General features: G+C 39.7%; 1 protein-coding gene across 1 annotated transcript in view; it reads right to left on the bottom strand.

Annotated features, from left to right (window-relative positions):
- The window catches only part of EXT2 (exostosin glycosyltransferase 2), a 126,544-nt gene that overhangs the window by 65,585 nt on the left and 44,683 nt on the right, over positions 1 to 16,276 (bottom strand). The window lies entirely within an intron of this gene.

Raw genomic sequence — 16,276 nt, forward strand, 5'->3', positions numbered from 1 at the left:
GGCGTTCCCTGGTGTGTGAAGGTTTTAAATCGTGGATTAAAGGTTTTAAATCATAAACACAGGATTATGCATATATCTTTGTGTGTGTGTCAGTTTTGTAAGTAGTATTTTTTAAGGAATAGAAATTGTTAAATTTATTAGACGCAAACTGTGTTAATGTCTACATTAACTGTCTGCCTACAGACAGTCTGCCTACAGAATCCGTAGTAATACACTTTTCATTACTGATATTGATAAATCTGGTTTTCGCTTTGTACTTCATCAGTCTTACTAGAGGTTTATCAATTTTATTAGACTTTTCAAGAAAACATTTTTTGGTTTTCATTTTCTTTATTATATATTTTTTTCTCTATTTTATTCCGAACTGATATTGTTTTCATTATTTCCTTCTATTTTGCGAGACTTTAATTCATCTCGCTTTTAGTTTCTTGAGATTGAAGTTTAGATAACTGATTTCAGTCTTTGTTTCTAGTATATGCATTAAAAGCTATAAATTTACCTCTGTGCACTAATTTAAATGCACTCCACACATTTACATATTTTCATTATAATTTAGGTTAAAAATTGTCTAATTTCTATTGTGATATCTTCTCTGACTCATGGGTCATTTTTGAAGTATATTGTCTAATTTCTAAACATTTGGGGAATTTCTATTTATGTGTTACTGATTTGTACTTTGCACAAATATGGTCAGAGAACATACGTGTTATTTCAACACTTCGCAATTTATTTAAACTTGATTTATGGCCCAAAACATTGTTTATTCTTGTAAATAATCTTTTTTTAAAAGTGTAATCTGCATTTGATGAGTGTAATGTTCTATATTGTCAAGTAGAGTAAGTTGATTATTAGTGCTGTTTAAATATTCTATATCCTTACTGATTTCTGCCTGTGTGTGCATGTACATATATGTATGCATGTGTGTGTTTATTTCCACACTTTTACTTTCAAATTTGTGTCCTCAAGGCTTATCTCAAGATTGTCTTTTGTAAAAAGAATGTAAGTGGATTTTAACATTTTCCATCTAAAAATCTTTGGCTTCCAATTGTATATACAGTCCCATTTACACTTGATGTGATTATTGATATAGCTGAGTTTAAGTATGTGATCATTCGATTTGTTTCATTTGTTCATTTCTCCTTTCTTGCCTTTCTAATTGATCAAACAAATTTCATTATCCCATGTTTTTCTTCTTCATTAGCTGGTTTTTTCAGCCTTCTGTTATTCTTTTAGTAGCTATCCTAGCAATCAAAGCATCATTGATTGATGATATTATACTTCAAATTAGTAATTGTACAATTTACCAAACAATGTAAGAACTTCTCTTTATCCTCTCCCATTTGTTGTGTTATTAGTGCCAAATATTTTTCTTCCATATATTTTAAATCCCACAAGACATCACTATTATTGATTTTAAAAGTAAATTTCCATTTATATTTACTTTCATGGTTTCCCTTTCTGGTATTCTTCATTTCTTCATGCATATCTGAGCTTCCATCTCAAATTATCTTCCCGCTGCTTGAATAACTTGTTTTTGTTTCAGGTCAGCTGATAGCAAATTCTCTGTTTTTGTTTGTTTGAAAGTTTCTTTTTTCCCACATTTGTTTTGGAAGGATATACATATTTGCTGGGTAAAGAATACTAGGCTAGCAATCTTTTTCCCAGCATATTCAAGATACAATTTCATTATCTTTTGGCTTCATCCATTTTTTACTAATAAATCAGCTGTTGGCCTTACTGGTGCTCCTTTGAAGATAAGACGTCTTCTGTTTCTGACTGCATTTAAGCTTTCTCTGTGTTGGCTTACAGAACTTCAGCATGATGTGCCTAGGCATGGCTCTTTGCATTTATCCCACTAAGGAGGGCAGAGCTTCTGCAATCTGTGGTTTGATGTCTTTCACTGTTTTTAGAAAACTCTCAGCCAATATTTCTTTAAATATTTAAATATACACTCTTCTTCTAGGACTCTAAATACACATATATGAAATGTTTTCACTATGTCCCATATGTCTCTTATTCTCTTTTCTGTATTTTTTCTCTCTGTGTTCCCGTCTAGGTATTTTCTACCAATTTTCTCCACGGTCCAATAATCCTCTCTTCTTTTTTTGTGTGTCTAAACTGCTATTAAACCCATGTGTTGAATTCCTAATTTCAGTTCTTATATTTTTGTTCCAAAATTTCCACTTGCCTTTTTTAAAAAATAGATCCCTTCTTCTATTTTATTGAACATTGTTCCTGACTGATAACTCCAATATCTGAATCACCTGTAGGTCTCTTTCTACTATCTTTTTTTCTCTTCATTTTGGTCGCTTGGTTTCAATTTCCAGCATGCCTCTTAATTTTTCATTTGATGCCAGACATTCTGTATTAAAAATTGTAGAGGTTCTGGATGACCCAGATTATCTACCTCCTAAGAGTGTAATGTATTCTCAGCGAAAGCAGTCAGACCACTTTAATCGTGTTAGTGGTTGGTTTATGTTTTGTTAGGGCCAATTTTTTTCAGCTTTCCCTTACTCTTAAGATGGGGCCCTTTGGATCCTTCAGTGAAAGCCTGGGTTATTTACCAGGACCCCTCCGCTCTCATTTCGGCAGCCCTTGAACACAACCTTTATCTCATCAGCACTCTATATGGTGGCTGGAAGGTTTGCACAGCTAGTTAGGCACCCAGCTGCTTCTTTCTGCAGGGATTCTTAGAGTCTTATTCTGATCACATGCACGTTGGAAGCTGGCAAACACCTTAAGGGAAGACTGCACATGCACATTTTTTGCTTACTTTCCTGTGGTCCCCTTTTTTCTGGAATTCTGTCCTTTAAATTGCAGATACTTTCGTAGCTCCTAACTCAAATCTCTCAGCCCTGTGATTTCTGCTGCTTTCTGCTCCAACTCCATTCCATTCACAGTATTGTGAATTAGAACATATTTTTTTCCCTCGGGAAAAAAACTAGAGTGAAAAAACCGCTCACCTCAATGAGCTTCCTTTCTCTCAGGAATCACATTCCCTCAAGTACTGACTGTATCGGTTGCTTTTCAATGCCTCTAAACTGTTGTCTTATCTATTATAATAAGCCTTTGTACTTCTTTTTCTTTTTTTGGCAAGAGGGTTACTTCAATACCAGCTACTCTGTCATAGTCCAATACAGCCTTTTGAAAGGAGATAGTTTCTTATCCAAGCAGAGTTTAAACTCAGTTCCTACCAAAAGCAGGATGCTGGTCCAGAGGACCTTCCCAGCTTTGTTCAGACTCAGGATTCCATTCAAAATCAGAGACTATTAGGGTTCACACAAGGCGGTAAACATATTGAAAATTTAACACGAGGAAATTGGAAGCATAACCAAAAGAGGTGCAGGAAAAAGATACTTTCTAGTCTAGACTTGTCAGCTTTGGTTCTGTTTGTTTGGGTAAGTTCTCTATTCATTAGTTAAAGCCCAGGATAACTTCCGAGTTATGGAACGACTATTCTTTCCACTAATTATATGAAAAAGGCAACAGCATCACAATGATTATTTCTGCTACTCAGTGATAAGCTGAAACAGATTTAGCCTCCAAGGACATCTGACTTAAGCTGTCCTGTAGTTTCCCACATGGGTACAGCCTGGGGGCCTGCTGGCTGCCTGCCGCTGCCCTACTCACTCCAATCTCATTCCTGCTTAAATCCATGTTGCTGCTTTCCCTCCTGTCATCCAGCCAAAATATTTACAATTTACAAAGCTTGAAAGAATCTATCCTCTCTGGGAAACCTTAACTGATCACCCCAAATAACAAAAATCTCCCCCTACTATGAAATCCCACAGTACTTATAGCCTTTCCCTTGTAGGTTATTTCTGTTATATACTGTTCTATAATTATTTTACTGTTATTTCAGAGGATCACTTTTCTCTCTCCAGCTAGATTACGAGTTCCTTGGAGGTACAAATTGGCATTTTTTAAAATTAGCATCCTTGCAAATGTTAGAATATTTTATCTGCTGCAAAGCACCTTTGTATCTCTGATTGAATTTGCTCTTTATAACTAGCGTGTCCCTTATTTGGGACAGATACAAGTTTCACTTTATACGTGAGATATAAAGATGTTAAGTGGCGGAGTCACAACTCAAACCCATGAATCCTAACTCTAAATGCAGGCCTTTTCCCTCTCCTTTCTAGAGAATTAAAGAGTACCAGCACAAGGGTGCATTTTAGGAAATGGTCCTTTCTCAAGAAACTGAAAGGTGTAAAAATTCACTAAGAAGCATAAACACACACATCCTGAATATTTACCTGCCTTTCTACCCAAATGAGTCCATCATCATATGTTCTTTTCTTTTAAATCAGATTCAAAACAGCACTCAAACTTACGCATTTCAAAGCTTTATGTTTGCATTTAATCACAGTGGAGACAGCAGCCTTTGGGATTTATAGGAAACAATGATTGGTAACAAATCCGCCTAGAATACCAGCCAAAGGCACAACTGTAGGACAGAGCCTCTAATTTAAGACGTCTCAAATCATTTCACCCTGTCCACCAAATTGCAAGTCACTGGGAAAGGAAGCAAACTTTGCCAATAATCATAGCTGAAGTGTCTCAGCCTGAGGATAAGCGAACTTCTCAGCCTTAATTGTTTCTGCAGGACCTCTGTAACACCTTGAAGCGCTTAGAAGGTAGTATAATTCACAGCCCTCCAGGATGCACTGTCAGCCACTTGTTGGCAGAGGAAGGAGTTTTCAGCTACACTGGCATACTCGAAAGCACCACTGTTCTCATCCAGTGAGCAAATGCAAAAGCTTTATTATGTCCGGGGTTTTCTTCCCCCCGCAAACATGGGCCACATTTATCTCTATCTGAAAGTTTAAATGACAGATTCTTCAGCAGCTATGCAAATTCCCCAGTCACTAGACACTGTGGAAGCTATAAAGTTGAAGAGTTAAGTCACATGTGAATTGGTCACACCAAAAGAACGGGGAAGAAAGCATTTAACTTTTCATTAAATTGATACCACCATAATTGTACAAAACATGCAGGTTTCCAAGCACAAAAACAATAAGGTCCCTATGACGCTTTCAAACATGAGAATACTAAAGCTCCTAAAGAACAAGGACTGGGCCAACTTAAAACTGTCACAAGCACATAGGGACTTCCAATGGAAATTGCTAGTTCAGTTTATATATCAATTAAATGTGCTTAATTTCCTGGATTTTTAGTAACATAAAGCCAACAGGATTAGCAATAACAAGGGTTTACAGGAAGCCAGTGCGGCACAGTAGAAAGAGCCACGGCTCTGAGGATCTGGCCCAATTTCAAGGTCCTTAACCTCTCTGTCTTCTGAATCTGTAAGATGGAGGTCATCCCACCTGTCATATGAAGCTGTGAGGATTCAATGAGATGAGGTTTATAAAGCTCCCCGCTCAGTGCCAGTGCAGAATACACGATCAGAAAATGTCAGCTGTCTCAACACTTTCATCCATCCTGTCCCCTGAGGGTCTTTGTCACTTACGGTACCATACCGCGGAGACTTTTTGGGGTGGGACTGGAGAAAGGGGCAGAGGAGGGATAGAATGGGATCCCACTGTCACACTCCATCCATCTCAATTCTTGAAGACGCTAAAGAAATCCAACTGGTCAGAGAATAGCTAGAAATAATAAAAATACATCAAATGGGAGTGTGACAGAACTCTATAATGACAAGTACAGCAACCAATAACACGTGCCTTCCAGTTTCATCTCTAAGCTTCCAAGGAAGAACATAGTACTTCTTCAGAAACCATGAGCGTGGGAATACATCTGGTTTTGCTCACACTGAATTCCCAGCTTCTAGCACAGTGCCTGTCAAACAGGAGGCAGTCAAACATTTGTTGAAAGAATAAATCCACCTAACAGCACTGCCTCATGGGCACAACGCAGCACAGGCACCACTGGCATCTCACAAAACTTTCCAAACCTTCTAAGTTCCAATCCACGAGGTTAAAGGGGCAAAACATCATTTAACAACGACTTGCATCTTCTACACAGAATTTTAAAAGGTGAAAGATGGGAAAAGTGGATTTAAGGGAGAAAAACCAAATTTCAAAGGGCGACTAGCTCCTCCAGGAGTGATGGGACACACAAATTATTTCAGCTTTGGAAACAGCACAGAAGGAAGAGTTGGCTGCCATAAAAGCAGCCAAAGAAAACAGCTAAATTTTAACAAGTTCTTAAAACTGCGTATGGGGCTAGCAGAACAGTTTGAAATCTCCAGGCACAAGGGGAGTTGGCATTCACTTGCAAGCTCTTTTCTGCTGGTTGTTCTTGAGAAAGATTAGGGCAAGGAAGGAACCCAAAGAGAGACCCCCTTAACAGCACACAGGCACGAAGCTTTGCACATTTCTCGGACTTGTTTTTCATCCAAAGCAAAAGCCTTAAACTCCTGGGGGAGCAACAGAAAATCTTCAAGATCCAGTCACAGATCCACGACCTCTGGGAGGAGTGGAAAGGCTGCCTGCCTCCGGGGAGGGTGGAAGCAAAAGCCTCTCCTCCTAAGGGAGAGGGAGGAAACTCTCGCACCTGCACCCTAAACCTAGCACTGGGCAGGACACCCTCCCACTGGCAATCCCAGACAAAAGTACACAGCCCTGTGGGAGGAGCAGAAGCAAAAGGCATCAGTCCCTGTAAGACAAGCAAGAGAAGTACTCAGGTCAGGCTCCAGCACTGACACAAGGCAGAGGTCAGCTACCACTAAGGGAGGGGCAGGAAATTCTTTCCAACTCGAGACCCCCCACAGATAAAGAGCAGAATACAGCTGCCCCAGGGAGAAGGAGCAGGAACGCTGAGAAAGCCCCACCTCCAAGGTCCCAGCAAATGGGCCCGCCTGAGACTGAGGCTGGACCACGGGAATGGAGAATGCCACAGCCCCCTCCTAGAGCCTAGCACCACATACAAACGATGAAAAGCCTGTGGCTGATGGGGAAAGGCCTGCAAGCAGAGGGTGAGGTGGGCACTCTGAGAAAGACCTCAGGCCCTTGGGCCTCAAGCTGTAACAGTAACAGCCGCTGACCACTCGCAGCATCTGAAGCCTGTGGTGTGCTGAGGTAAGTCTAGCAACAGAAAAACCCAAGCCCACCCCAACTGCCAACCAGATGGAGTCAACCTCCCGTACGAACAGCATGACAGAAGAAGAGGTTTGCCCATTTCGGAACATGACATTGACCTCGGTCTCTTTTGTGTTTCTACACAGAATGTCCATCATTCAATCAAAATTCACCGGGGGTGGGGGAGAAGGAGAGGAAACAACCCACTGTCATAATATAAAGCTGTCAACAGAACCAGACCCAAAGATGACCAACATGTTAGAACTCTCGGACAGGAACCTAAAAATAACTATAATTAATATGTCAAAGAAGCTAGTGAAAAAGGTAAACAACTGGCATGAATAGAAGGGAATTTTCAGTAGAGACATAGAAACTTAAAAAATAGTCAAATGAAAATGCTGGTGATACAAACAACATAATATCATAATAGGAAGAATTCCTTTGACAGCCTCATACGACATATAGCAGAGGAAACCAACAGTGAACTTGGAAATAGAAAAAGAAATTATCCAAACCGAAAGGCAAAGAGAAAAGAGAGTGAAAGGAAACGGAACAGGGCATCCAAGAACTGCAGGGCAATATGGAATGTTCTAACACACCTGAATTGGGGTGGGAAACAAGGCAGCAGATATAAAGAAGTAACGGCTAAGAATTTTCCAAAATTAATGGAAAACCACAAAACATAGACTCAAGAAGCTCAGAGAACCAAGACAGATAAATAAAGCGATTCACCTTCTCCCTCAGAAAGTTTCAAAACCAGCTGCACCATTCAAGATGCAAACGTGGTTCTGCCTCTGAGCAACCTCGTAGATGCAAGAGATCTGAGCGATAGGAAATTTTCTCTTAATGCACTAACGCTGACAGAACCATTTATTTCAGGCGAAGGGCTGGAAAATATTTCCACACCTCATGGATTAATTTTTCAAAGCTGTGTCTGAAGATGAATCTGAAACTTCCAAAGGGATTCCAAGCCTTTCCAAACACATGTACGAAAGGCGTGTTACGTCCTTTTCCTTTGTCTGCTGTGACAAAATGAAACCGGAAAGCATCCCTGCCCTTCCAAAGCCTCCTCAGGGTTCCTCTAGGTTGTGTCCTCACGACCCTGCTGTAAAGGTGAGTGTTTAAGAGCAGGGAGACCAGTGCCCCTCACAGGTAACTTCACCACAGCCTGCAGGTAGCAGGCTCTAATAATCTCTGCCCGACAGCTGAAAAACCCAGTGGTGGGGTCAAATTATATAACCCAAGCAAACTGATATCCAGTTGAGAATTAATGCAAGCAAGACTGCTTCTGTTTATTCTTTTGTTTACTCCATTTTTATACACATACAATTACATGGCAACTTAATATTAGGGAAAAGAATATCAACAAAACCCCTCAGAGGCACTTCTCATGGGCCAAAAGTTTTATGAAACTGTACTATGCTGATGTTAACTAGTTTTTCTGGAGGAGTCAAGTTCACATCACAAACATTTGGTACACCTTTACTCAAGGATTCAATAAACAAAAGTAGAATTTACCCTTCTTTAAAATAAAAAGGGATTTCTGAAATAAAAAAGGTTCATATACCTGGGATGTATCAGCACATCATTTTTCCCCTTAAATATTTATTCTGCTAATTTAGTTACATTTAAAATACTACATAAAACAGAAAAGGACTTTGTATCACTCCCTTGCTCGTGAAGCGATTTCCTTTGCCCTTTCCACAGGCATCCTCCAGCGAAGCACCTGGTGGCCCTGGAGGTACTTTTCCATCCTCCAGTACAGTTTTCCCGACCTCACTATCTCAATCATTTGAACATGGCACTTTAGGAACACACATACATCACACTCACTGGACTTTTACACAAAACCACAGACATCTGTTCACATAAGAGTAGCAGAGTCCATTTCACAAGTTTTGGGTGAGTATGAATATATACTTCTTTATTTGGTGGCCACATAAAGTTGGAACTGCTTTCTTTTTAACTTTTCATTTAAAAACAATTTTAGACTTCGGGAACAGTTGCACTGGTGGTACAGAGAGCCCCCAAATCCCCTCATCCAGAGCCCCCCCCAACACTGGCGTCAACATCTTGTGTCACATGGTATAATGAATAAAACGCAGAAGTTAACATTTAGTTAGTTCTATTAACTAAACTACAGACCAGTTTTTTCCTTTTCGGACTGTGTCAGCGTTCTTCCAAGGTCCTTTTTCTGTTCCAGGGTCTAATCCAGGACACGGCACCACATTTAGTCATCAGGTCTCCTTAGTCTCCTCTAACCTGTGACATTTTCTCAGTCTTTCCTTGTCTTTCATGACCTTGACGTTTGAATAGTACTGGTCAGGAACTTTGTAAAATGTTCCTCAATTTGGGTTGGTCTGATGTTTTCTAATTATTGGACGGAGGTTAGGGATTTTGGAGAAGACTACGGAGGTGAGGTACCCTTCTCTTCATACCCCACAGAGGATACAGATCACCACTACTTGTTACAGGTGACGTTAACCTTGACCATCTGGTTACGGTGGGGTCTGTCAGGTTTCTCCTGACGGTTCTCAGTCCATACTCTGTCCATTAGAAGCAAGTCACCATGGTTAGTCCATATGCAAGGGGAATATACCGTATTTCCCCGAAAATAACAGCGGGTCTTATATTCATTTTTGCTCCATTAGGGCTTATTTTCAGGGGATGTCTTATTTTTTCATGTACAACAATCTACATTTATTCAAATATAGCCATGTCATCTTCTGCAACATCGTCATAACACACTAAATGTGTCCGTCTGGCTGACAATCTTTAACTGGCGCTTATTTTCAGGGAAACACGGTAATTAAGCTCCACCTCTTGGATGAAGAAGTACCAAAAAATTGAGCACACTAATTTTAGTATACTCTGAAAGGAACAAAACTATGAAATTGTATTTACTGAGTATCATGATTTTTTTTTAAACCTAATTTATGTACGTATAGTATGGTATTCTATTAAAATCAAATCTATGGGGATTTGTGGCTGGTAGAAGATATTAAAACATTTTCTTTCTTCATTAGTAATTTCATTAAAATGAAAAATCTGACATTTGCCTTAAATGTTAAGTTAAAGCCTGATAACATATTTCATCTATTTAAAAGAGAAAAGTATATAGCCACTTTTTATTTAAAATCTTAGAGGTGAAATTTACTGAGCCCTCAAATATTTCTAAAATTTCAGTTGCTTCTAGTCTCATACTTCAACTTTACTCTGATATAGACCCAGACTTACTATACAAAAATAAAGTATCCAATTTGATAATCTTGAAAAGCATGAAATAAGCCTAAGAAAATAAGAATTAATAAGAAAACAGAAAAAAGACAGAAATTTGAAAATAAATCCAAGAGCTTTCCATAGATTGGCTATTAAGAAAATCTTTGACAATCAACTAAAAATCTAAAACAGCTAAAATTAAATGTTTGTAAAGTAGCCAGCTACAAAAATAACTTTTTAAATAAACAAAAACCCAAACCCTTCTATCCCAGCAATACCCAATGAGATTTTATATACACACCGACAGCCACACTCACACACACACACACACACACACACACAAGAATTAGTGGCAGAGCTCTTTCCCGTACCCCAACTTCCAGATTATTCTTAGTCCTGATAGATGTTACCTGTATCCCCAACATTCATTATCTGTTTCTCTAATTCATTTAACCATTTTTATACAAAAAGTCACATCTATTCTCTGCCCCCTTGTTATTCTATGGGGTGGGGGAACTTATCTTCCCAGCTAGACTAAAAATTTACTAGACCCCACTTAAGGGCAAGGATTCAAGAAACCGGGCCATAAATACTACAGATTTAGGGCAGTGGGTTTCTGTGGGTTCTCACAGCTTCTTTATAGTGGTGTCCTGAAGTTCCCCCAGAGCAAGGCTCAAATGTTTTAGGAAATTAGAATGGATTAAGGACGTATTAATAGAATGCCATCTCAAAGTCACAAATCATTTTTCCAAAGGGCAGCAACAAAGTAGGACTAGACTTGGCTTAACCAGTAGTGTCCCTATTTTAAGGTGTGTTGCTCCAAGGGAACAGCTATGAACCATTTTAAATGCAGCCACTGCCCAGTGCAATATCTAATGTATCACACGCCAGTGAACAGATTTTTGCTCTTCTCCTGGGATCCCGTATAGGATCGAATGATTCCCACTAGGAATTAGCAACTCCTAGGATTAATCTCAATTTTATTTTTACCTCATACCACATTCCCAGCCTTCAAAAATATATTAGAATTTAAAATCCATAGTAGATTGTTATTTTGTTTTGTTTAAAAGTGTCTCTACCCATTTGGCACACAGGAAATGAAAAGGAAAAAAATCACCTTAATATTAACAGAGTTATGAAATTCTGTGCCATACTAAGTGGACCCTTTTCTTCTCTTTCTCACCCTTCTCAGGACTTTGAGATCTTGCTCACAACCCTGCCCCTCAGCTGGCTGCAGAGTACTTCCTACTCCTTTAAGTCTAACTTTCTCCACTCCTAGCATTTTGTTAACCATCTCTTCATTCCCCCCATTTTCCTGGCACCGCGATGAAGAAGTTTTTACACAGCCTTTCAAGCCATGTCTCCCTAGCATGCTCCCAACAATTTCTGAGAACTTTCACCATCAGCTGCAGCCTCATCCCCTATGAATAGCTGAAGACACAACTTCCTCTTTGTGTGGCTTCATTTCTCGAGTTCTAGATCTTATTCTTACATCCAAAACTATGAGTCACTCAAAGGTTAGGAAAACAAGCAAGTACATGACCAGTCTCCAAATTTTGTTCTGAAACAGAGCTGACTGGAAAATTCCCAAAGGCCCGTATCTGAGAATGTCATCCATCTAGAAGCACAGATTTCCTCCTGTTCACCTCCAGTCTCAGTCGTTATGTTTATGGGGAGTGATTAAAGACTTATCATGCCGTTAGTTCCACTTGTAGGTACCAGAGAAAATGGCTACAGCAAATATTCCTTAGTCATCACAAAATTGTAACGAAGATGTCTGAGTGATGAAGAGCACGGCAGTGCTTTCTAATGGCAAAATTGTGTGCTCACTTAAGTTCACAGAGTTTTTAATTAGACAAGGTGTGTTTTTCAAGGGCCAATAAGTATCTATAAGCTCCCTGTAAGCTAGCATGGCATCAGATTACACGGTTGATTCCTAGAAAGTTTAAAAACCTGAGTTCTCATCAGAGAAAGAATACAGAGAAAGAACTAGAACGTAGGACAAAGAAAGGCAAGTAAGTAATGGTGTTTTCTAATGCCTTTCTTTTTCTAAGTCATACAATAGGATTTAAAATGGGAGAAGTAAATTTGCAATTAGGTGGAAAACAGAAAATGAAGGCAAGGAGAAGTAACCCATAAACCATCAATATAGGAATGTCCCCAAAGACATGCTTAATCTCAGTGTAAAAGGCACATGTCCCTGGAGAAAGGGTGATAAAAGCAAACTTGATGCTCACAGTAGATTCTGCTTCCATCATCATCACCACCACCAGCACCATCACCACCATCTAACAATTCCTCCAGCAGAATGTAAGCTCCATGCAGGGAGGAACCACCATCTCTTTTTCTAAGGAGCGCATCCCCAGCACTCGGCACTGTACCCAGGACAAAGTAGGAGCTCAAAAAATATTTGCTGATTAACTCAGACACTTGCTATGTACCAGGCACTATTTTAAGAGCTTTGCCTATATTAACTTATTTAATCCTCACAATTCAATGACATTATCCCAGTGTTACAGATGAGAAAAATGGAGCCCTGAAAGGTTTCTTGTGGTTAGTGGTCCTGCTTTTCTCTAGACTTCCTGACTTACCTCGTATAAAACTGGAGCATGTGCTGAGCAGGGGTCAGGCACAGCTTACGGAAGGAATCAATGACTTCAAGATTCCTAACCCTCTTCGAAGCTCAACTTCTCCAGAAGCCTGCCTTTCCCAGCCACAGATAGCCCTGTATGCTTTCAGCAAATTTAAGAGAGGCATTTAAACTGTGACCCAACACAGTCGAAAGAATTGTTATAAGTTTGTTTTGAGTGATGCTGGAAGACCCTTCTGAGAATAAATGTATATCCAAGAGTCTCCTCAACAACATTTAGGGAGTAGCTGTCTAGACAATATAATATCCACCTTCACCCTTGATCTCTTTCATTGGTAATCATAATATGAATAAGAGTTAGCCCTTACTAGGGGTTATAAAAACAATGATAAATGGAGACATCTGAAGGCAAGTGATTTGCCCAAAGCCCCAAACTAAGAATCAGTGAAAAGGACAGAATGAAAACAGACGTACACAACTACCAAACCACTCCCTGTCATCCTGTTATTGGTACTGAGAGGTACCTTTCTCCAACCTTCATGTTCAGCTCACAGTTCCCTTGAGAGTTACTTTATTTGGAGGGTATATGTGGTGTCATCACCTGAAAAGTAGCTTCACTGCTCAGATGAAAGAAACTACTTCATTAAAGATAAAACTCATCTCTTAGGTCCAAAAACATAAGATGTTAAATGCCCCAACAGTGGCACTAGATTTGCTATAGAAAAACAATGCAGAGTACAACAAAAAAGTCAGTAAAATACAGACATCCTACCCCTGTCCCAGGCTTAGCCCTTTAGTACTTAACGCACGTTATCGCGGATTGCGAGTTAAGGAGTGGGGTAGCAGTCAACTCTGGTCTACTTATGGATCAACAGGGAAACCTTCAGGAGAGATTATCTACATATTTCACAAAAGATAGAGAAGCCTCTGTCTCTCCATTTTCTAAAGAATTTATGCTCTAGGAGAACCCAGTGCTCTAAACACACACGCACACACAAGCACACACATGCACACGCACACACACATGCACACACACAGTAGTTAAGGCCAGGAACCTAATCTTGACCAAGGAGACAGATTTATATCATTAAAAACAAAAAGAAAAAAGTGAAAAAAAATTGTTCAACGGATTTCTTCTTTATGACAATTCACTATGAAACTCACAATCAGCCGGACTGATTCTGAGGGCCAGGTGTGTATGTAGGAGTTGGGGTGGGGTTGGTCCGGATAATGTATGTAGGTGAGTCAGCATGTGTGGTCGGTCACAAGAATAAGTTAATAATCTCTCTTTAGAAACAGGAACACATTATTTTCATAGATTTCTTTCCTCTACCACGCTCCATTCCTCCTGTCCCCAAATAGACCCGCTTGAGTGACACAGGCTTTAAGAATGAGGAATCACTTTTAACACAAACCAAAGGTTCTCTGCATTATTAAATCTCTTTAAAATTCTCAAGCATTTTTAAAGTCCTAAAGCTCTCAATCTAGTTCATACTTCTATACTCTTAACCTTCCCTTTAATTAAAACATGAATTGTGACATTCAAACTTACAATGAAAATAAAAATCTCACCTCTAAGAATCTTTCCATTGATAAAGCAAAATAAAACAAAATAAAAACTGAGCTTTTGTAGCTCAGTTAATCAACTCTTTTAATAACACGTGTCATCCTGTTGTGACTAGGAACCATGACATAAGTCCTAGCTCACAAGTGTCCTGGGCAAGTCACCTTACAAATTCTGAGTTTAGCCCAACAGGCCAATTCTCAGTCTTCCGATGAGCAGTGGAGTGGGGTGGTACCGAAAGCATTACTATTCCCCACTCTCACCCCCTTTTTGGAATTACACTACTACTACTGCTCACACCCGGTAAGAAGCTGAGAATGAGGTTGGGGAAAAAACACCTGAGAAGTTGAGCCACTAAATGACAACTATTGGCTTTGGCTCTTGCACCTTATACGGACATTGGCATGGGCTCAATTGTGTCCCTTCAAAGTGTTTATGTTGAAGGCCTGACTCCTAGTACCTCAGAATGTGGCTGTTTGAAGGTAGAGCCTTGACAGAGGTGATTAACTTAAAATGAGGTCCTTAGGGTGGGTCCTAATCCAATCTAACTGGTGTCCTTATAAGAGGAAATTTGGACGCACAGGGAGACATGAGGGGTGCTCATACACAGAGGGATGACAGGGAAACAGGCAGCAAAGGGCGGCCATCCACAGGCCAAGGAGAGAAGGCTCAGGAGAAACCAACCTTGCTGACACCTTGATCATGGACTTCCAACCTCTAGACCTGTGAAAAAATAAATCTCTGTTGCCTAAGTCACCCAGTCTATGGTGTTTTGTTAGAGCAACCCTAGCAAACTAATACAGACGTTAATAGACATTATACACCTCCCCATTCAAGACTGTCAGCTACTTGATTGAGAACAAGGGCCATAGTTTGTTTATACAGTTCTGAATCATGTACAGTATCTTACGCAATATGGGCATCTTATAAATACTTTAGATGATTGTAATAGTTCAAAAGGTGCTCTAAACAAAGAAAAACAGAGCTTTATAAATAAACTTGATACTTTTTAATCACATGCCCTAAATTCTTCCCAATCCCAAGTGGGCCACTTAAGTTTTGTAACCTGAGGCCATCTATTAGCACTAACGTTCGCTTTCCTCCTTTATAAAAATCAGAATAACTACCTCGTCAGGTTTTCATGAGGAAGCTCCCAACACAGTATCAGACACAGGCGTTAATAGAAATGTTAATTCTCCTCTTTCTTTGCCAACTGGGAAATAAAAGGTCAGGGCCGCAGAACAAGACAGTAGTAAACTTAGGTCTGGCTCTTCCGGTACCTGAGTACCTGCTAAAAACTTCAACCTTTGCTTGGAGCCAGAAAAAGACCTTGCCAGAGGGGCCCTTCTGCTCAAGATTTTCAGTAACATTCTATTTGAATTCTAGAAAAGCAGAGGACCTCTATGGAGATCATTTGCTCCTTTTCTAAGCTAAAGGCAATATGAGTAGAAGAGGCACTATCTCTCTCTCAATATTCTTAGAATGAGAAGTTTGATTTCTTGCCAAAGGAGCTATATTGAAATCATCTAACATCCATGGGTCCCCGGATTTGCCTCTCAATACTAAAGCGTTCACTCCTATTCCTTAGGCAGGAAGCCAAGATGTCGGAGGGCAATCCATGATATTTCTATGTCCTCTTGCAAGATTTAGCTTTTCTAGAAGGTAGAATGGAATCAAGGAGGCAGTGAAAAGTGCAGCAGGGCTGCCTTACAAGTAGGGCTCGTCTGATAGGGAAGCATTAGGATTGAACATATAAGACCTGTAATATTTTCACTACGCCATCTTCACAATTACACTCCCAGATACCCAAGATGACTACAATTTGCATGTTTCCATCCTATTTAAAAGAAAGATTCTTTCAAA

The sequence above is a fragment of the Rhinolophus hipposideros genome (assembly GCF_964194185.1).
Source record: "Rhinolophus hipposideros genome assembly, chromosome: 10".
Classification (NCBI taxonomy): Eukaryota; Metazoa; Chordata; class Mammalia; order Chiroptera; family Rhinolophidae; genus Rhinolophus; species Rhinolophus hipposideros.